The sequence below is a fragment of the Phyllobates terribilis genome, unplaced genomic scaffold, assembly GCF_046119375.1.
Source record: "Phyllobates terribilis strain yellow unplaced genomic scaffold, ASM4611937v1 Scaffold_4__5_contigs__length_816908805, whole genome shotgun sequence".
Classification (NCBI taxonomy): domain Eukaryota; kingdom Metazoa; phylum Chordata; class Amphibia; order Anura; family Dendrobatidae; genus Phyllobates; species Phyllobates terribilis.
The window spans coordinates 571,110,439-571,133,022 of NW_027362764.1; the positions used below are offsets into that span (position 1 = coordinate 571,110,439).

A 22,584-nucleotide genomic window follows, 5' to 3' on the forward strand; every position below is an offset into this window, starting at 1 on the left:
GATTGCCTCATAGACATATATGAGGTTGTCAGGTTTGGGTCATGGTGGAGGGTCACTTTAAGACATCATTCAGCAGTACTGAGGATTGTAGCTATGATTCCAGCACGGTGATATAAAACACTCAGATCTTTGTGTCTGTGCCTCTCACTTTCACATTGCTTCTCTGTAAACTCCTTACATTCCAGACTTTATTAGGCAGCTGTAATCTGAGATCGCAGTGATCTAGCAGTCTGTATTTTTTGAGATTTATGGATTTTACCTGGTTTTCAGAGTGAATGATGAGTTTAGGTGGCAAGTTAGAGGACATGATGTGGCTCATAAGTGGAGAAAGAAGCATATTTCTCTGAAAAAAATATACTTATATTACAAATATAATTGCTTTTACTATTGATTTATGAAACATTTGTTGAAACTGCAGTAAGCATTTAAATAGATTTTCTTGCAACAGATTGCTGTACAGCGCCTTATTTTACTTCAAGTCATGCTAATCAAGGTTAGGTTAGAAACTTGTCTCTCAAGGAAAGCTAGGAAATGTTAGTTATAATCACAAAGAAACTTTGGAGGCCATTCTGGATTTAAAGTGTTAAAGAATTACCCCCCCCTCCCCTTTTCATAAGCTGAGAATAAAGAAATTTAAAAAATTAACATATTTGTATTGATACATCAATAAAAGTCAGATTTGTGTAAGTATAAAATGAACTAACCCATATGGTAAACAGAAAGAAAAAAAATCGAAATGCTGAATTGCTGTCATTTTTTCACTGCACCTACCTCCAAAAATGCAATAAAAAGCTTTGTGGATCCCCCAAAAATGTTACCATCAAAATTGTCAACTTAGCACGCAAAACAATTCACAGCTACATCAACAGAAAAATGTAAGTGTTACGGGTGATTTTTTTTTTGCAAAGTACAGAATTTGTTGTATTTACTAAAATATATATAAAAAGCTAAAGTTTGCAATCACCATAGTTGTACTGACCTGAATAAATGTTGCAATTGCAAAATCTAAAAAACAACTTCAGAATTTCAATGCATATGGAATTTTTCCCCCTTTTACAGTACTTTATTCAGTAAAATTAATGTCATTATTCATATTACAACAACTTGTCCTGCAAAAAACAAGCCATCAGATTCAAAACTACAAAAATGATGGCTCTCAGAAGAGTAGGAAAAAACAAAAGCACATAAGTGAAGATTCAACTGGTTAGGAAAGGGTGGCATAACAAACTACGTGTTTTCATTAATCAAAAGTACACAACCAGGGTGTCTCCAGTCTGAATCTCGTGTTCATTGCATGTTGTACATCCCAAATCATCTTCATTTCTGGAGAAAGCAGCTTGCAACTCCTATAACAGGTCTTCAATCAGCTGAATTTGTTCAGAGGAGAACTGACTGGTGTCCAGTCGTATTATCTTGAGGATCTTCCAGCCATTCCACTCCGGAGTCGACTCTGTCCTCGGAGCTTCGGACACAGCCACAGTCCACAGTTTCTGTTCCTCAGCAATCAGGGCCAGTTGTACTTCAGGGACTGTCTCTCCTCCATACACGTACAATCCGCAACTTTTTCACCTGCACGAAGCATGACAGGAGAATCATGTACATATTCATTCCGGATGGTCACTTGGCCATCCACCAGTGTCGCCATACTATGTGCTGTCGTCAGGCCTTGTCCAGTTCCTATTGGCTTCTGGGGCTCAATAATCGCCACTATTCTATTGAGTCTTTACTGGCTACCCACATCCATCTGTACGATCTGCTCCTGAAGAGGCAAGGTAATATTTTGACGCCCTGGTGGGATGGTCATAATCCCCACCACTTCGTCTTCGGGAACACTGTAGCGAATCCCACTTACCAGGCTAAGTCTCTGGAATGCCTTTTATGTAGGCCAATGTTTGGTGACTGCCAGTATCATGGGCCATCTTTGTGGAACATCGACCGGTCAAGATCACGCAGGATATTCATTCCTAATATAATTGAGGTTCCTGACCGTGAATCCCCATCCATCAGCATGACCCCTTTTTGACCCACATCCAGGTCTCCAATCTTCACATGCATCCATGCTATCCTGTGGACTGGAATCTTTGTCTGGCTAACGGCCGTCAGCTTAATCAGTTTTCTTGGCTCGGCTTTGATAAAGTGACCGAAATGGGTCTCAAATTACTCCAGTGGCATTGTGGAGACTTCGGTTCCTGTATCTACTAGGCCATGAACAGTCTTGTCTTCCAACAATACGGCCATCACTGGACATTGGGACACCAGGTTCTTAGGGCATTTCAGGCCTCACCTTCATGGGGCATTTCCTCCAGTGCACCCTACCACTGAAGGTGATCTTCGTTTAAATGTCTTGGCTCGCACTCTTCCATCTGTTGTCTGAGCTGTGGGCAGTTCCAGGAGACATGCCCACTTTCTCGGCACCTTCAGCATATTGGGCCCAGGGGTAGAGAATGTTCAGGTGTTCTTGGGTTTGGTCCTGGTTTGGATGAGGTTGTCCTTGGGGGTGGGTCAGGCCGTGCTGGGGCTGTCCGGTCAGAGGTCTCTTCTGGTGACATATTCAAAGAGACGTTTTCGGATGTCTCAGTTCTTCCCACCCCATCTGTTGTGGCAATGGGTCATACATTGAATGGACTGACTTCCCACACCCCACTTGATGGAGTAACTGGGCGTGAGACCTTCTTAGCTGATCCACTTGCTGGGTCAGTTCCTGGATTGCGGCCCTCATCTCAGCCAAGGAGTCGGACTGCTGATTTTCAACCTGGACTTCCTGCTCTCTGGGGCCATACATCCGCACAGTGCTGGAGCCCATGTCATCCTCACCTTCAAAGCCAAAGATTCTGCAGCAACTTGGGCAAACTGAAGTGTCTCATTCGCCCATATCTGATCCCGCAATGTCCACCTCAGCTATGAATCCATCAGTCCCTGAACAAACTGTTCTTTCAGGATGGTGTCAGGATTAGTGAAAATAGGCTCCAGCCTTGCATTTTTTTGGCAGGTCTGTAACATTCTCTGTAAAGCATTTATATACTGGGAGATGCTTTCGTCTTCTTGCTGACACCGATTAAGAAAGCATATCTGGAAACTAGCGGCTGAGACTCTCCCTCCGTAAACCTCCACCAATATGGCCACAATGTCTTCTAGAGTTTTTCGTGTTGACGCAGGACACCGTGTCACTGTTTCCCGGGCTTCTCCCTCTTAACACATGCAGCGTGACGTCAGAGTGCAGCTCCTCAGCTAGGTTGTACAGTCTGTATGTATTTCACATACGATCAGCCCATTCTTCGATTGGTTTGTTATTGGAGTCAAAGTTATCTCAGTATGGACTCTGCTGAGAAGCTCTGGGAGAACGACTGGGAAAGGTGCTTCCCCCCGGACCCTGCGGCCTGTACCACATTACCAACCCTGGACACCTTCTACATTGTGATACTGCACCCCGCTCACAGCACCAAATGAAACATGGACGAGGGACGGCCACAGGATGAGGGGGTACAGCAACAATCAGCAAACAAGCATAAAGATTAGATAATATAATATAAATATTTACTAACCAGTTTATAAAACAAAGGAAGGTAGGTAAACAGAGTATAAGTAACAAATACAATGACAGTAGTTACTTTCAATAACACCTAATAATAGTATACGCAGGTACACTTAAATAAAATTAACAGTAATATTCAAGCAAAATACAACGCGTTTAACCTTTTCTATGCATAAATCAATAAAACGACAGTGTTGTGCCAGCACTTTAGTAATCACCTACTCAAAGCAGTTTTTCGAAGTATCTCTTACAGAAGAAGCCTTTTCTCATAATTAACTGGACCTCTATAAGGCTATTTATATATGCGCATATACATTCAGATGTAAGATGGTACCGATACGTCCTGAGACTGAAGTAGAAGGGTACTTACTGGGCTGAGTCCCAAATAATCAGAAATGCCATCTTGAAGCTCTTAGGGGATGATGATCTCTCCAACGCAAGGCTTTCCTAAGTCCCTAGAGATTGAAACAGCATCTTGAAGCTCTTATGGAATGCCGATCTTTCCAACGCAGGGCTTCCCTAAGTCCTTACAGATAGGGCCTCACGTGGCCTAGCCCAAGATTATGTGTACTTGGTCGTCCTCACCGAATCGGCTCATGTCAAGCTAAACAACGAATTCCAGACTGACCAACAGAACCAGAGTTGCACCGCTATATGCAGACTTTCTCCAAGGATGCTCAGCTTCACTTCCACCCAGACTCTCCTTTGACTTCTCTCAACCGCCCACCAACCAACAAACCCCCGTGCTCCAACTACGGCCTCTCTCAGCTGCCCTCTACTAGCCAGATCATCACAAATCTCCAACGATACAGTAATACATTCTGCCTGAAGAACAGCTCCGAAACGCTCAGCAAGCTATTAAATGTTTAAACAGCATTGAGTCTTTTTCAGCGCTCTGGAGGAATTTTGGCCTACTCATTTTTGCAAAGTTGTTGTAATTCAGCCACATTTGAGGGTTTCTCAGCAGGAACTGCCTTTTTAATGTCATGCCACAGCATCTCAATTGAATTAAGGTCAGGACTTTGACTAGGCCACTCCAAAGTCTTAATTTTTTTTTCTTAAGCCATTCAGAGGTGGACCTGCTGGTGTGTTTAGGATCATTGTCCTGCTGCATAAGCCAAGTGCACTTCAGCTTGAGCTCACAAACAGATGGCCAGACATTCTCCTTCAGGATTTTTTGGTAAACAGCAAAATTCAGGGTTCCATTTGCCACAGCAACTCTTCCAGGTCCTGAAGCAGCAAAACAGCCCCAGACCATCACACTACCACCACCACCATATTTTATTGCTGGTATGATGTTCCTTTTCTGAAATGCTGTGTTACTTCTACGCCTGATGTATTGGGACTTACACCTTCCAAAAAGTTCAACTTTTGTCTCGGCAGTCCACTGAATATTCTCCCAAAAGTCTTGGTGATCATCAAGATGTTTTCTGGAAAAACTGAGAAGAGCGTTTATGTTCTTTTTGCTCAGCAGTGATTTCGTCTTGGAACTCTGCCATGCATGCCATTTTTGCCCAGTCTCTTTCATGAATACTGACCTTAAAGGAGACAAGTGAGGCCTGCAGTTCTTTGGATATTGTTGTGGGGTCTTTTGTGATCTCCTTAATGAGTCGTCGCTGTGCTCTTGGGGTAATTTTGGTTGACAGGCCACTCCTGGGAAGGTTCACCACTGTTTCATGTTTTAGTCATTTGTGGATAATGGCTCTCACTGTGGTTCACTGGAGTCCCAAAGTTTTAGAAATGGCTTTATAACTTTTTCCAGAATGATAGATCTCAATTACTTTGTTTCTCATTTGTTCCTGAATTTCTTTTGGATCGCACAATGATGTCTAGCTTTTGAGGATCTTTTGGTCTACTTCACTTTGTTTGGCAGGTCCTATTTAAGTAATTTCTTGACTGAGAACCAGTGTAGCAGTAATCAAGCCTGTGTGTGGCTAAGGAAAGTGAACTCAGCTTTCCCAAGATGTGACAAACCACAGTTAATTTATGTTTTAAGGGAGGGGGGGGCAATCACTTTTTCACACAGGCCCTGTAGGCGGTTTGAATTTCTTTTTCCCTTAATAATAAAGGCCTTCATTTAAAAACTGCATTTTGTGTTTACTTGTGTTATCTTTGTCAAATATTTAAATTTGTTTTGTGATCTGAAACATTTAAGTGTGACAAACATGCAAAAGAACAAGAAATCAAGAAGGGGGCAAACAGTTTTTTACACCACTGTAAGTACACATGTATAGACAAAGCACATACAGGCACATGTATACACAGAGCACATATATAGATATATATATATATCTATACAGTGGGGAAAATAAGCATTTGATACACTGCCGATTTTGAAAGTTTTCCCACCTACAAAGAATGGAGAGGTCTATAATTTTTATCATAGGTACACTTCAACTGTGAGAGACAGAATCTTTAAAAAAAATCCAGTAAATCACATTGTATTGCATTTTTACATAATAAACAAAACTTAACATTTGGTATTGCAACCTTTGTTTGCAATTCTTTACCAGTTTGTGCACATTGCAGCACGGATTTTGGCCCACTCTTCCATACAGATCTTCTCCAGAGCTTTCAGGTTTCTGGACTGTCGCTGGGTAACATTGAGTTTCAGTTCCCTCCAAAGATTGTCTATTGGGTTCAGGTCTGAAGACTGGCTAGGTCACTCCAGGACCTTGAAATGCTTATTGCGGAGCCACTCCATAGTTGTCCTGGCTGTGTGTTTCAGGTCATTGTCATGCTTACAGACCCAGCCACGACCCATCTTCAATGCTCTTGCTGAGTGAAGGAGGTTGTTGGCCAAAATCTCGCGATACATGACCCCATCCATCCTCCCTTCAATACGGTGCAGTCGTCTTGTCCCCTTTGCAGAAAAGCACCCCCAATGCATAATGTTTCCTACACCATGCTTCATGGTTCGGACGGTGTTCTTGGGGTTTTACTCATCCTTCGTCTTCTTACAAACCCGGTGAGTGGAGTTGATGCCAAAAAGTTCTATTTTGGTCTCATCTGACCACATGACTTTCTCCGATGTCTCCTCTAGATCATCCAGATGGTCATTGGTGATCTTCAAACGGGCCTGGACATGTGCTGGCGTGAGCAGGGGGCCTTGCGTGCCCTGCAGGATTTTAATCTATGACAGCGTAGTGTGTTACTAGCGGTAATGTTTGAGACTGTGGTCCCAGCTCTCTTCAGGTCATTGACCAGGTCCTCCCATGAAGTTCTGGGCTGATTCCTGACCTTTCTCAGAATCATCCTTACCCCACAAGGCGAGAACTTGCATGGAGCCCCAGACTGAGGAAGATTGACAGTCATCTAGTATTTCTTATTATTTTCTAATAATAGCGCCAACAGTTGCCTTCTCACCAAGCTGCTTGCCTATTGTCCTGTAGCCCATCTCAGCCTGGTGCAGGTCTACAATTTCGTCCCTGGTGTCCTTAGAAAGCTCGTTGGTCTTGGCCATGGTGGAAAGGTTGGAGTGTGATTGATTAAGTGTGTGGACAGGTGTCTATTTTACAGTTAATGAGTGCAGAGTAGGACGGCTTCTTAAGGAAAAACTAACAGGTCTGTGAGAGCCAGAATATTTGCTGGTTGGTAGTTGATCAAATACTTATTTCATGCAATAAAATGCAATTTAATTATTTAAAAATCATAGAATGTGATTTACTGTTTTAGATTCTGTCTCTCACAGTAGAAGTGTACCTACGATAAAAATGACAGACCTCTCCATTCTTTGTATGTGGGAAAACTAGCAAAATTGGCAGTGTATCAAATACTTATTTTCCCTACTGTGTATGCATATATATATATATATATATATATATATATATATATATATATATATACACAGTATATATACTGTATACAGTACAGACCAAAAGTTTGGCCACACCTCATTTAAAGATTTTTCTGTATTTTCATGACTATGAAAATTGTACATTCACACTGAAAGCATCAAAATTACGAATTAACACATGTGCAATTATATACTTAACCTTATATTCTGCGTTCTTCAAAGTAGCCACCTTTTGCTTTGATGACTGCTTTACACACTCTTGGCATTCTCTTGATGAGCTTCAAGAGGTAGTCATCGGAAATGGTCTTCCAACAATCTTGAAGGAGTTCCCAGAGATGCTTAGCACTTGTTGGTCCTTTTGCCATCACTCTGCTGTCCAGCTCACCCCAAACCATCTCGATTGGGTTCAGGTCTGGTGACTGTGGAGGCCAGGTCATCTGGCGTAGCACCCCATCACTCTCCTTCTTGGTCAAATAGGCCTTACAGAGCCTGGAGGTGTGTTTGGGGTCATTGTCCTGTTGAAAAATAAATGAAGATCCGTTCACCTTTTCTGCGTCGCACAAAGACACAGTTGTTGGAACCAAAGATCTCAAATTTGGACTCATCAGACCAAAGCACAGATTTCCACTGGTCTAATGTCCATTCCTTGTGTTCTTTAGCCCAAACAAGTCTCTTCTGCTTGTTGCTTGTCCTTAGCAGTGGTTTCCTAGCAGCTATTTTACCATGAAGGCCTGCTGCACAAAGTCTCCTCTTAACAGTTGTTCTAGAGATGTGTCTGCTGCTAGAACTATGTGTGGCATTGACCTGGTCTCTCATCTGAGCTGCTGTTAACCTGCGATTTTTGAGGCTGGTGACTCGGATAAACTTATCCTCAGAAGCAGAGGTGACTCTTGGTCTTCCTTTCCTGGGGCGGTCCTCATGTGAGCAAGTTTCTTTGTAGCGCTTGATGGTTTTTGCAACTGCACTTGGGGACACTTTCAAAGTTTGCCCAATTTTTCGGACTGACTGACCTTCATTTCTTAAAGTAATGATGGCCACTCGTTTTTCTTTACTTAGCTGCTTTTTTCTTGCCATAATACAAATTTTAACAGTCTATTCAGTAGGACTATCAGCTGTGTATCCACCAGACTTCTGCACAACACAACTGATGGTCTCATCCCCATTTATAAGCCAAGAAATCCCACTTATTAAACCTGACAGGGCACACCTGTGAAGTGAAAACCATTTCCGGTGACTACATCTTGAAGCTCATCAAGAGAATGCCAAGAGTGTGCAAAGCAGTCATCAAAGCAAAAGGTGGCTACTTTGAAGAACCTAGAATAAAAGACATATTTTCAGTTGTTTCACACTTTTTTGTTAAGTATATAATTCCACATGTGTTAATTCATAGTTTTGATGCCTTCAGTGTGAATGTACAATTTTCAAAGTCATGAAAATACAGAAAAATCTTTAAATGAGAAGGTGTGTCCAAACTTTTGGTCTGTACTGTATATATTTATATACATGCAGCACATACATATGGACATATATTTATACACAGAGCACATACATACAGACATATGTATACACAGAGCACACATATATACACACATACATTCACCCACTGTAGAGGATTTACCAGTCTGTCTCATTTTCTGCAGTTTTTGTAGACTCACGCAGGATACAGGACTTTTGGTGACATCTCGGTCTACTCACTTACCAGTGCAAAGCAAGTGTGGTTTATTATAATATAAACTTTTATTATGGAGGGGCACTCTGGAGGAGAGCATTAATTCTGAATGGGGACACTGAGAGACTTAGTACTGAAGGCGTCACTCTATAGGGCATTATCACTGAAAGGGGACTCCGGGGGTGGCATTATTACTAAAGGGGCACTCTAGGGGCATTATTACTGAAGGAGGCAATCTGGGGGTGTTATAACTAAAGAGGGCACTGTAGGCGGGCATTATTACTGAAGGAGTCACTATGGGGGGGCATTAGTACTGAAGGGGTATTCTGCTGGAGCATTAATACTGTAGGGTGCACTCAGAGTAAGGGGATATTATTACTGAAGGGGGCCTTTTGTGGGCTACTTACTGAAGTTGTCACTCTGAGGGGCACTTTAACTGATGGAGGCATTCGGGGGGGGCATTATTACTTGAAAGGAGCACTAAGGGGGCATGATTACTAGAGTGAGCATCATTACAGGAGGAAGACTCAGGGGGTATTATTACTTGAGCAACAGAATTAGGAGTAGCAGCAGAATGGGGAGTTTGAATAAGTTGGGAATAGGTGGGGAAGGTGCTGAAAATGTGAGGGGGTGGGTGCTGGCATTTGTCAAGATCTTAGCAATGCAACTGCATCATTGATGCTGATTATGACATTAACTTTCATTAATTAATCATAGAGAAAATTATGCTACATATGTAAAGTTATAATGGTTAAAATGCTTGGAACGAGATATTAAAATATAAATATCTATAACGTATACATTTCTACAAATTTAATTAAAAGTTGGGGTATGTGAAGATTGGGAAGGTCAGGTATAAAGGAGCACAATAAAGATTAAAGACCAGTGAGAAACAGGACATGACAGTGTGCATGATGCAAGTGGGTTAATGCTATGCATGGGTTGTTTTCTGTGCCAATCCTGTAATAAGCAACGCTTTTGTATTTGGGAACGTTAGTACAGTATGTGCTAAGCTCTCTGTATAATGATGGGTCTGTTGGACAGGTGGTCTTTATTGCCCTCCGTGCACTATGGTAACCATGCATGATTTATACACTGCACTGTAAAGGGAATATGGACCAGATTGTGATCCTGGAATAGACTTTTAGTTTCTGACCCAGGAGTTTTATAGTCTATTATATAGAGTTACATTGTTACATAAAATTCTTTGTTAAGTCTGTATTCATTGTGTAATAATTATCAATAAAATTATTGATCACTTTTATTATTAGAAGTCCTTAGGTGTCTGCTTCTGTTCTTATTGTTTCATAGTGCAGTGTGTCTCGTTAACTAGTTTTCCGATGACAGCCATGTCAAGCGTATTCTAGGTGGATATTACATAATAATCTGGTGCTCATTTGAACTGAAATTTAGGCTTAACTGTTTTATGAAAAATTTCAGAGAACAAACAAGATGATAGCTTTCCCATGTAGAATGATTTCTAGAACCCTTCGAAAATTACATACTCTTCTTTCCCTTTTTACAAATATGCCAAGATTAATTTTATGCTCTATAGAGCACAGCTAGTGAGACAGCGAAGCAGAGTGACATTTCACACAGCCTGAGTCAACTCGCTGCTATGCCTGCTGGGAAGCAATGCACAAGCTAAAACTGTAGCACAGAAGTCAACGACTGGTGATCAGGATAGGTTATATAAGCATTTATCAAGCTCTTCTCCTTTCTGACAAACAAAAAAAAGAGGGCTTTACAATTACTCATCCAAAACCATTTCTTACCCCACATAAAACACAATGTGTATGGCACAATGAGCAATATGGGTATTAACTATCTGCAGATGAGCTATCCATTGTATTGTTTTAGCAGGGCTAGTTTATCATTTAAAGGGAACCTGTCAGTAAGATCACGTCCCCCGCCAAACTGCATATATGGGCACGTAAATCCATTGACACTTTTATATAGTCTCTGGCTGCATTCCATAGACATGAGTGTTTTAATTCATATGAAAATGAGGCATTAAGTTCTCTGGGCATGACAGAGTACTTGAAGGGAATCTGTCATATTTGCTACCTAATCTGAGAGCAGCATAATGTAGGGGCAGAGACCCTGATTCCAGCGATGTGTCTTTTAATGGGTTGCTTGTTGTAGTTTTGGTGATATCATGGTTTTATCAGCAAGATATTATCACTAGAGGACTAGTGAGGACTGCTGCCATGTAGTCCTCCATATTCATCAGCTCTGTATAACCCCCAACCCCCAATTGATTGGCAGCTTTCTGTCTATTCACAGTGTACACAGAGTTCTGCGGGGTTATGCAGAACTCGGCATTCAGAGAACTGGTAGATCTGCAGCAAATAAAACTGTAAAATTATCATAACTGTTGCAAGCCGCTGAGTAAGTGACACATCATTGGAATCAGATGTGATATGTAATGTGTATTGGCCGCTCTCTGCTCTCCTGATCTCACTGCAGAGCTGTGTGTGATTATCACTGACACATCTGCAGGTTCCCCTCAGCTTCAGCCTCCAGCTCACAGGCAGACAGTGGTGCAATACAGCAGAGCTGTGAGAGCTGCAGCAAATGTGTTTGTTATTAAACAAAGTTCACTTCTCCTGTTCTGTGTTAGTTACATATCTCACACTGGTAACTCCACCTTTCATTTAAAATAATCACTGGAGGCAGATTCTCATGCAGATCAGTGTCCAGCCCATAGATCTAAAAAGATCATTTACATATAAGAAAAACATGGATTTCTCTTGAATAAAACATCGCAGATATGAAGATATCATTTTATTCAGCTTCCTATGACCGTCATGCCCATATAGACTTCTTAGGAGGATTGACCCTACTGACAGATTCCCTTTAGCTTCTGCATACTATTTTAACTCGAATAAGATTATGGGTGAAATAAAGTTCAATGCATAGGGATGGGACTTTGGGTCTTCATTTCCTGCTCCAGCCCCTCCGCCTACCTCTGGTGTTTGTATCTTTCTCATGTTTTAAAGTTCACACCGGCACCGTCCTCGCTGTGGCTGGCGTATGCACAGATGGATCTCCCGGCAGTCTTCAGTAAAATGACACTGATGTATCATGTAGATTTCTGGGTACAGCAGTTGTGATAGAATCACAGATTTATCAGAGCTCAGAATGTTGAGCCCTGTATAACCCCACCCACATCATTACTTTATGTGTACACTGTATATTGACAAAAAGTTGTTAATCAGTGGTGGGGATGTAGTTGAACAATGAGGCACAAAGCCAGTTGTCTTGCAGTGATATTATCCTGCTAATAAAACACTGATTGTATAGAAACAGCAAAACACAGCCTCATAAGTGACACATGTCTACAATCAGGGTATCAGCCCCTATATCATTGTGCTCTCAGATTACATAGCAAAAACCTGCTAACAGATTCCCATTAAAACTTCTGTTGGCTGCATTGTCTGATCAGCACTTTCCATCTGAAGCTGCTGTCTCCCTAGTCACTATTGTGCAGGTTTACATGTGTTACCTCAGTTCCTCTGTAACTGCGGCGCGAGAAACAATGGCTTCCCCACATGTGATTTGACTCATCCTCATATGTAAGTTTAAGTATACTGTTTATACATTGATAACACAGTATTAAGTAAGCTTATAGGGCCCCCCCTTGTGGACACTGCAGAAAGCTAAAATTTTAGCATTAGGTCTCTGTTTTTCAAGTTACTTTAAATCTGTGTATCAGGAAAAAACACCTCTGACCATTATAAAGATATGTTTAATATATTATTCTATATTAGATTATTAAACAGTGCAGAATTGGGAACTTATCCAGAATACAAAAAAATAAAATAGTGTTTAATGGTGAATGTTCATTTTAAAGGAATGTTCAGTGCTCTCATTTTTTCTGGAGTAACTGAGTCAGCGACAATCATGTCTCTGTGGCTGTCTCTGATACTGCAGATCAGTTTAATCAAAATTAATGAAGGAGTGGTGCTATGTAACGTACCACCGCATCCTCTTTAATGCTAATGTTATACAATTTATATCTATAAAACATTTGGCATGAAGTTAATCATAACTATATGGCACATCTGAATGTTATCTTTTAATGTAGGGCTACTTTATTTCACTGTTTGTGACATGCCATTACTAAATATTATTTAAATCTCTATTTTTTTCAGGAAAGTCACATTGCAGAATGTTGCTCATCTTCGCTTTGCTCACCAGCCTTTAGGGTCACTTTGGATGTGAGTTACTATTGTATTTACTATTGCATTCAGAAATGTTTCTTATTTTTTTATTTGAGATGTTAATAATTATATTACCGTTTATACAATGTGAAAGGTCTATTTATCTATTATTAAATTTAAAGCGCACCTGTCAGCAGGATTGTGCTCAGTAAACTAAATACACTGTCAGGTGGGCAACATTACACTGATTAATATGATACCTTGGTTGATGAAATCCGTCCTGTGGTTCTTGTGTAATCTTTACTTTCAGTTTGGAGATAATGATATGCTCACGCTCCTGGGCGGCCTGTGGGGGGCGCTCTATCTGGTGCTCTGCTTACATATTCATCTGTATGCTCTTATGACAACTCACTGATCATTCACTGACCTGCCTCCTATTTTACATAATGCATCTAGTTGTGCGGGGCTAGGAAAAATAGGAGGCAGGTCAGTGAAGGCACAGGGAGCTGTCATAAGAGCATACAAATGAATATGTAAGCAGAGCACCAGATAGAGCGCCCCCCACAGGTCGCCCCGAAGTACAAGCATATCATTAACTCCAAACTGAAAGTAAAGATTACTCAAGAACCACAGGATGGATTTCATCAACCAAGGTATAGTTTTAATCAGTGTAATGTCGCCCACCTGACACTGTATGTAGTTTACTGAACACAATCCTGCTGACAGGTATGCTTTAACTTAATAATGAGGTACATACAAACTAAGCAGAATTTTAGGAAAATATGCTTGATTTTTTGATGAGACACTTGCTATTTTTATTCTTTCTGTCATTCCTGGCAGTGGGTTTGGTGTTTTGGGGTACACCAACAAGTCACTGCCATGTTGAGGGTAGAGGGATCGTTTTGTTCTTTTTTTTTTGAAAAATACATGTTTATTCTCTCTAAACTTCAGTTTCCTGAGAGTCTGTTCTCACGGACATGATTATATGCTCCATCTGTAACCTTCTTAAAACGCTTTCTGTCCTTTGCATAACTTCAACAGTGGCCTAATATACGTAGCTTTTTTATTATGTTTAGGGCTCGTACCCACGACCGAATTTCTCAGATGACTTTCTATCCACAGTTTTTACTGGTAGCACTCATACTTATGATATTCAATGGGGCTGTGCACATCTGATTTTTTCTTCGGACAGAGTGGTCCACTGAAAAAAATCAGTGACCCGTCCAATTTTGAGCCGGGTATCAGATTAAAATTGTCAATGCAAGTCTATGGGTCTGTGAAAAAAAATTGGACCGCACTCGGATGACATCTTACTGCGTTCTGATTTTCAAGGACTGGCCAAATGGAAAAGGTGGAGAAACACAATCACTATGTTAGAAATATATTTTTGCAGTCATTGGATAGGAACCTGTGTTACCATTCCCAAGAAGAAATTCCAGTTCAGAACTAATACTCTTTATGGTAAATTCACATGTTGTTATAATAAGATGTTTTTTCGAAAGTTTTTTTCTTCCAAAATCGTGACTAAAAATTGTCATTTTGAAAAATTTCAGCAAATTGCAGACATGACCACTGCATGTGAATCAACCCTTGCTCCTGAGCGTTTGATACAGTTGTATCCAATGTTGACTCCTGTGAGGGTTTAAAATAATCAGAAGAGACATCTTTGCTGCCGATAGTTATCGCATTGCCAGAAATAGATTTAATAACAAGAGAATTAGAGCTGTACTGGCCTCCAGTCTCTTTTCATTATCCAGAATTTTTTTCTGTTGGTTTTTTTTTGTTTTAACAGAAAATATGGAACTAAAAAAATTCCTCTCCCGTCCATTGTCTTTGGTTCCCTGCATATTCTGCCACTTCTTGTATCCATTTCTAGGTGCTGACAAATTATATTATACATATTATATTAGTCACCAAAATTTCCTAATCTTTTGCCACCCTATACAGGACACATCAGCTTGAGGGGACATTTCAATGCATATGTTGAAGTATAGCATCTACAATTGCTAAAAAAAATACTTAAGTACTTTCTGTATTAGGGTATGTGCACACGTTAAGTAATTGGCGCAGAAATTTGTGCATCATTTCTGCATCTCTTGGCAGGAAAAACACTTGCATAAAATAGGCGCATTTTTGGTGCATTTTGCTGCATTTTTTACATGCATTTTTAGTGCAGATTTCCCCCCACTCATTACTATGAGTGAAATTTGCAGCAAAAAATGCTGAAAGAAATGACATGATGCAGATTTAAATCTGCAAGTCACAAATAAGCAACATGTGCATGATACTTCAGGATTCTCATTCACTTTGCTGCCATCAGGAAACCCTTCAGGTTTTGTGACAAATTTGCGCAGAAAAAACTACAATAAAAACAAATCTGCAACGTGTGCACACAGCCTTGCAATGCAACTCTTTTTTTTAATAAAGGGGCTGCCCAATGCACCCTCTGACTGTTAATAAGCGGTTATCCAGAAGTGTAGACAGAAATTCAGAGAGGATAAGAAATAGTATGTACAATAGAGAGAGATGAATAGACATTAAAAATGAATGATCAGAGAAGCCTTGAAGAGAATGAACACAGAAAGAATAAGACAGTAACAATGTACAATGCACTAGTGAATGAAGCAGTGTCCTTGTAGATATGGCACTTATTACATTTTATTCTTGTTATGTCAGTATCTCTTGGTGAGTATATATGACAGGACATACATAGATGCACAAAGACAAAATAACATAAATATTGAAGACATCGGTTTATGCATTTGTCAGTCTACCAGGTAGGATTACATTAGTAAAACACTAACAGTGTACACAAAACCTGTGGAAAAGCACAGTATTGCTGTCCTCATCCTCCACATATTAAAGCTGCTTTTGGTTAGGCCTACTACATGGTCAGGATTGGTCTTAAAAATCTTGTTCTGTAATTGCAATCTACTCTTTTTTTAGTAGGTTGTTTCTCTTCATCAGCATCTTGTCAGCACTAAAAGTACTGGGAATTTCTTTTCCTTACTTCCCAGAATGCTCTGCTCCTATCATTAATCAATGACTTGACTTCTCTCAGACAGTCGGAATACCGGAAGGGAACAAATAAAAGTCCTGACTCATCGAACACTTTTCAACAGAACAGATTGAAATGTCTGAACGTTTTTGAGTAACTCAAGATTTGTGACATTTTTATGCCAGTCTTAGCCAGGTGTGCCAGCTTATTTGAAAAGAGTGGAGCTTAGCTACGATGGGGCATTGCCAAGAGCGGCTGACAAATTCCACAGAACTTATGTAACAAAGTAAATTAGGACAGAAATGTACTCCACTCATTGACTGGAAAAATATTTCTTGTGGTCGCCCACGGAGGCTGAAAGATGAGCCAAATTAATTATTAATGCTTCTTAATGAATTTGCCGAGTCTAACTTCAATACACTCTTCATCAAAACCGGCGTACAAAATGCCAGTTTTGATGAATCGGGCCTAAAGTGATTTGCAAGATTTCCTATTTCGCACATTAACTATCAATGGAGATCAAGTTGTCTAAAACTACAGTATTTGCCAGGGGAATCTCTGCTTAGTTTATAATCAAGCCTAATTAGTGGTGAAATCCGTGCACAGGCATCAACGACACATGGCAGGAGTGAGCTGGCATCTATCTTTTTTTTTATAAGCCCTTTTAATAAATTTGGAGCCTTTTCAGACTGCCCAGTATAGGTTTACACTGTTTATATATTAGATAGGATTAGTAAATCTGCCCCAATATTTCTCTATCAATTTAGCAGATTAAAATAGTTTTTTTATAGGGCTTATTACTTAAGCTCTGCTGTATTTTTTACAATTTTTTGTCTAGTATTCCTCTATGCTATTACCCACTATGATTTTAACCCCTTAATGCTCCATGACAGACATACACATCATGGTGCATGTCAGGATGAGCCCGCTCCACACACAACATTTTAATAGTTGTGATCGGCACTACTGCTGAACGCTGCTGTTAACCTTTTAAGTGCCACTGTCAATCACTGACAGCAGCATTTAAAAGCCACAATATGGCCTGGGCGTTATTTCAGGCATCCATTAGCCCCCCTAAGACACTATCACGGGACAACAATAAGTTGCCATGTCTCCCATGGGACTGCTGTAGGACCCCATTGGTGCCCTGTTAATTCTCATATGACATCTATACATAGGTTGGGCAGCTTAGGAGACTGTGATTTTTACTATTTACAGTATTATTACAGTAATATTTATGTAGTACATGCAATCAAAAGAATACAGGCTTAAGTCCCTTAAAGGTGACTAAAAATAAAGTGAAAGAAAAAAAATTATAAAGATATTAAAAAAATAAAGAGTTATAAAAATTGTCATCGCCTCTTTTTTCCCTAGACAAAAATTAGAAAAAAAACAGCATCCAAAAAATTCTGATCTATCAAGATATGAATTAACCCAGTAAACACTGCAAACAGAAAAAAATGAGAAGCTACAAAATTGCATTTTTTTTGGTCACCACAGCTCCACCCAAATTGCAGTAAGAAGTGATAAAAATGTTGTATTTACCCCAAAATAATATACTCGTAAGAAAACACAACAGCTCGCCAAGCAAAAATTAAACCCTTGTACAGCTCCATCAATAGAAACATAAAAAAACTATGGGACTTAGAAAGCACAAACCAAATTTTTTTTTATAAAGTTCAGAATTTTTTAAGCCATTAAAATAGAAAACAAAATCTATGTTTGATACCATCATAATCCTAAGGACCTGGAGAATCAGGAAGCATGCTATCAAGTCATTTTTACTGAACAATGAATGCCGTAAAAATAAAACCCAAGACCAATGGCGATATTGCATTTTTTTTCACATTTCATCACACTTGGAATTTTTTGTTGTAATTTTCCATTACTATACGGTAAAATGAATGGTGTCATTCAAAACAACAACCAGAAAATTAACGAGCCCTAATATGTCTATGTTGATGGAAAACTATAAAAGTTATAGAAATTTGAAAAAGAGAAGGAAAACTCAAAAATGAAAATTTGTTGTATTCCTAAACGGTTCAAAACTTATAAAATAAATGTCTGGTAATGTTAATAAAACCAGTTTTCCCCTGCGATTCCTATATAAATGAAAATTTTCACCTTGAAAGAGTAAATGTTTGGTTTTGCACTTAGTTATGGATCCATAAATATTTTATTGAGTCTATAACTTAATTCTACTTACAAGATTGGTGTTGGTGCACATTTGTGCTTTGTTAGTAAAACCCCAGGATGTGATTTACTGAGGCAAACATAATTGCACTTAAACTTTCTTCCAAGATTTCTCTGAATCTGATAGGTCAGCATCACAAAGGTTCCTAAATACTGGGTCGCAGTTATGTACTCATTCATAAATTTTTCTACTTTCCCAGAGTGCTTTGCCATGCAGCTGTGATAATAACTGTAATAAGCTTTGGGAAGATATTGTCTCAGATGCCTCATTTAGATTAGCAGTGTAGCACATCACCAGATGGAGCCTTTATCGAGCTAAAGGAAAGCACACAATCATTTTTGGCCGATGCTATCCGGGACTCCAGGAGGGCATGTTGTAATGGATGCCTTGTGTCTTCATAATCATTTCATTTATGCAGGTTTTGTGCATATAAATAAAAGCATTTCTGGAAGCAGATTTTCTACAAGAAAAAAATATCCTTACATTAGTAACTAGCTCCCGTAATAAACACTACGTAGTTGCTAATGCCTTTTGGTTCCAAATATTGGTTACAAATGGAGCCACAATTATCCCTAAGGCTATGTTCACACATCATGTTTTTTTTTGTTCAGGATTTTGTGCCTTTCATGTTTTATTTTGGAAAATAGAGCATGTCACTTCTTTCAGCGTTTTTTTCACCCTTAGGAAGAAATGGGTAGTGAGAAAAACGCTGAAAAAAATGCATCAAAAATGCACCAAAATTTGTTTCAGCGCTTTTGATGCCAAAATAGAATGGGGTTCTTATTTTTCACAGAACTTTATGTACACTGCTCCTAAAAAATAAAGGGAACACTTAAACAACAGAATATAACTCCAAGTAAATCAAACTGCTGTGAAATCAAACTGTCCACTTGGGAAGCAACACTGATTGACTATCAACTTCACATGCTGTTGTGCAAATGGAATAGACAATAGATGGAAATTATTGGCAATTATCAAGACACACTCAATAAAGGAGTGGTTCTGCAGGTGGGGACCACAGACCACATCTCCGTACCAATGCTTTCTGGCTGATGTTTTGGTCACTTTTGAATGTTAGTTGTGCTTTCACACTCGTGGTAGCATGAGACGGACTCTACAACCCACAGAAGTTGCTCAGGTAGTGCAGCTCATCCAGGATGGCACATCAATGCGGCTGTGGCAAGAATGTTTGCTGTGTCTGTCAGCGTAGTGTCCAGAGGCTGGAGGCGATACCAGGAGATAGACCAATACACCAGGAGACATGGAGGGGGCCGTAGGAGGGCAACAACCCATCAGCAGGACCGCTACCTCTGCCTTTGTGCAAGACGTGACAGAGTCTGGAGACACCGTGGGGAGCTATCTGCTGCCTGCAACATCCTTCAGCATGACCGGTTTGGCAGTGGGTCAGTAATGGTGTGGGGTGGCATTTCTTTGGAGGGCCGCACAGCCCTTTATGTGCTCGCCTGAGGTAGCCTGACTGCCATTAGGTACCGAGATGAGATCCTCAGACCCCTTGTGAAACCATATGCTGGTGTGGTTGGCCCTGGGTTCCTCCTAATTCAGGACAATGCCAGACCTCATGTGGCTGGAGTGTGTCAGCCGTTCCTGAAAGATGAAGGCATTGAAGCTATGGACTGGCCCGCCCGTTCCCCAAACCTGAATCCGATTGAGCACATCTGGGACATCATGTCTCACTCCATCCACCAACGTTACGTTGCACCACAGACTGTCCAGGAGTTGGCGGATGCTTTAGTCCTGGTCTGGGAGGAGATCCCACAGGAGACCATCCACAACCTCATCAGGAGCATGCCCAGGCGTTGTCGGGAGGTCATACAGGCACGTAGAGGCCACACACAATACTGAGCCTCATTTTGACTTGTTTTAAGGACATTACATCAAAGTTAGATCAGCCTGTAGTGTGTTTTTCCACTTTAATTTTGGGGGTGACTCCAAATCCAGGCCTCCATTGGTTAATAAATTTGATTTCCATTGATGATTTTTGTGTGATTTTGTTGTCTGCACATTCAACTTAGTACAGAACAAAGTATTCAATGAGAACATTTCATTCATTCAGATCTAGGATGTGTTATTTGAGTGTTCCCTTTATTTTTTGAGCAGTGTACATGCATAAAAAGAGACAGAAGAACAGTGATAAAAATGCTGAAAAAATACACCAAAAATGCATCAAAAAAGCACTAAAACTGCAAGAAAAATCCTGAACGAAATGTCCTTGAAGATCAGGTTTTGCTGCAGAAAATTGACGCCAAAAAACATGATGTGTGAACATAGCCTAAAGGTAATGCTGTTTCTTCACGGGATGATACTTAGAGAAAAGCCAATGTATTTTTTTAACTGGTATGAACTAATTTTATCTATCAACATATTATGTTGTTTTGGAAGAATGTCATACATGTGTTGATAAAAGTTGGTACAAGTTAGAGATGTGATGTCAAGGAACCTGTGAAGCAGGAACATTGTTTCATCAGAAGCTTCGTCCACAACTCAGATAGATAATATCTTACATTTTTCCATTTGGGTACCAAGCTTCAGATAACATTCTTGATAGTTTAATGTTTACTTTACTTTAGGAGTTACTAAAGGAGTTTAAAGAAGCTGAAAAATTCTCAAATATGTCTCTTGTTGCTATTGTTTGAACCCTTCACCACATTTCTTTCTAAAAACCTGCATAATGATGCGTCGTTCAACCACAGTCCAGTATGGTGAAATTATTGCAGATTACAGATCCCAACAGTATAAAGAATATCCAGCTATCTCACTCCCAGGTGCACAGATCACACGGTCTGTGTGCAGCAAATGAGAAACGATGAAGGAGTTCCAGCTCCCATAATCCAATGAAGTTAAATCGTCTTTTATTAAATAATCTTCAGAAAACAGACAAGGTACAAATACAAAAAAATGCAACGCATTTCGGATCACTTACAATCATTCTTCATAGCATTGCTATATCTTAAGTAATCTGAAAAGCGTTGCATTTGCGTTTTGCCAATTTTTCATTGATTATTATTTAACAAAAGCCGAGTTCAACTTCATTGGATTGTGGTAATTGGAACTCCTTTATCATTATACAAATCCTCACAAAGTAACAGGATGACATGTTATTATGTATGAAGTTTAAACAAATGAGCCAGGGTTCTCAAAAAGTAATAGTATGTGAGTAGTAAGAAATTATAAAGTAAATTGACAAGTGTTTAATAATAATTTTTAAGCAAACGTTTTCAAAAGTGCTGTACAATAGGATGTGGAGTAAAGTAATATTTAAAGTAACATAGGGTGTGGAGTAAAGTAACATGACTTATTAAAACTGGCATCGCATATGGCAGTCTTACCAAAGGGGCTTGCTTGAGTACAATGCACCTAATTCATTAAGTGGCTTATGGACGGCTGTCAGGAATATACACTAGTCAGGGAGTTCATTTCTGGAGTAAGTTATGCCACTAAAGTGGTGTAACTTATCATAATTTTAATGGATGGGCATAATCATGCCCTGTCAAAAACAATTTCTGCCCATATTGGTGTAGTTGACCGGGTCTGGTGTGTACACCCCAGATGTTGTAATATTTTTGCTCAACTTCCAAATTGCCCAAAAGTATTGTGACTTGTTAAAGTGTTTTATGCCAGAATTCTGGGATAGATATCTTAATGACTTGTCCCCATAGTTTATTATTTTATTTGAAAAATGTTCACCTAGTAAGATGATGAGGGGTAAGACACCGAAAAAGGCTGTCTGTTGATGATGGGCATGATGGTCAATCAAAGGTTGGAGCAGTGACTAACACATCACCGCTGTGGCCCGTGAATGGCTATTGCAGTCAGATGTCTGTACGACTGAATGGTCTCCAAGCTGCCTCCTCCATTGAGGATGTAGATATGGCCCCTGCAGCCAATCACTGGTCCTTGCGGGGAGCAGTGATTGTCTTGAACTCTGTCTACAGATCTGGTCATATGGGAATGTTACGGCTTCTGCCAATCACTGACTGATGTGGTGATACGTTGGTAACCACTGTAGTCATTGATTGACTGCAGTGGCCACATGCCAATCCTAGATCAGACACTAGTGAGGGGTAGACAATCATTAGGGGAGCATACATTTTTATTTTTAGGCCATGCGGGGCCCTGTTGTAGAAGAAAATAAAGAGGAGACAATCTTCTTAACAGCCAGTTGTGTTGCTATTGTTTTCCAACTCCACTTTCTATTCAGACAGGAGAAT

The 22,584-nt window shown here is 40.0% G+C and overlaps 1 protein-coding gene across 4 annotated transcripts in view; it reads left to right on the plus strand.

Annotated features, from left to right (window-relative positions):
* The window catches only part of DLGAP1 (DLG associated protein 1), an 834,514-nt gene that overhangs the window by 87,772 nt on the left and 724,158 nt on the right, over positions 1-22,584 (plus strand). For all 4 annotated transcript variants that reach the window (XM_073679102.1, XM_073679101.1, XM_073679106.1 and 1 more), the window contains exon 2: positions 13,155-13,220. The gene's annotated coding sequence lies outside the window, so the exon portion shown is untranslated. The remainder of the gene's footprint in view (positions 1-13,154; positions 13,221-22,584) is intronic.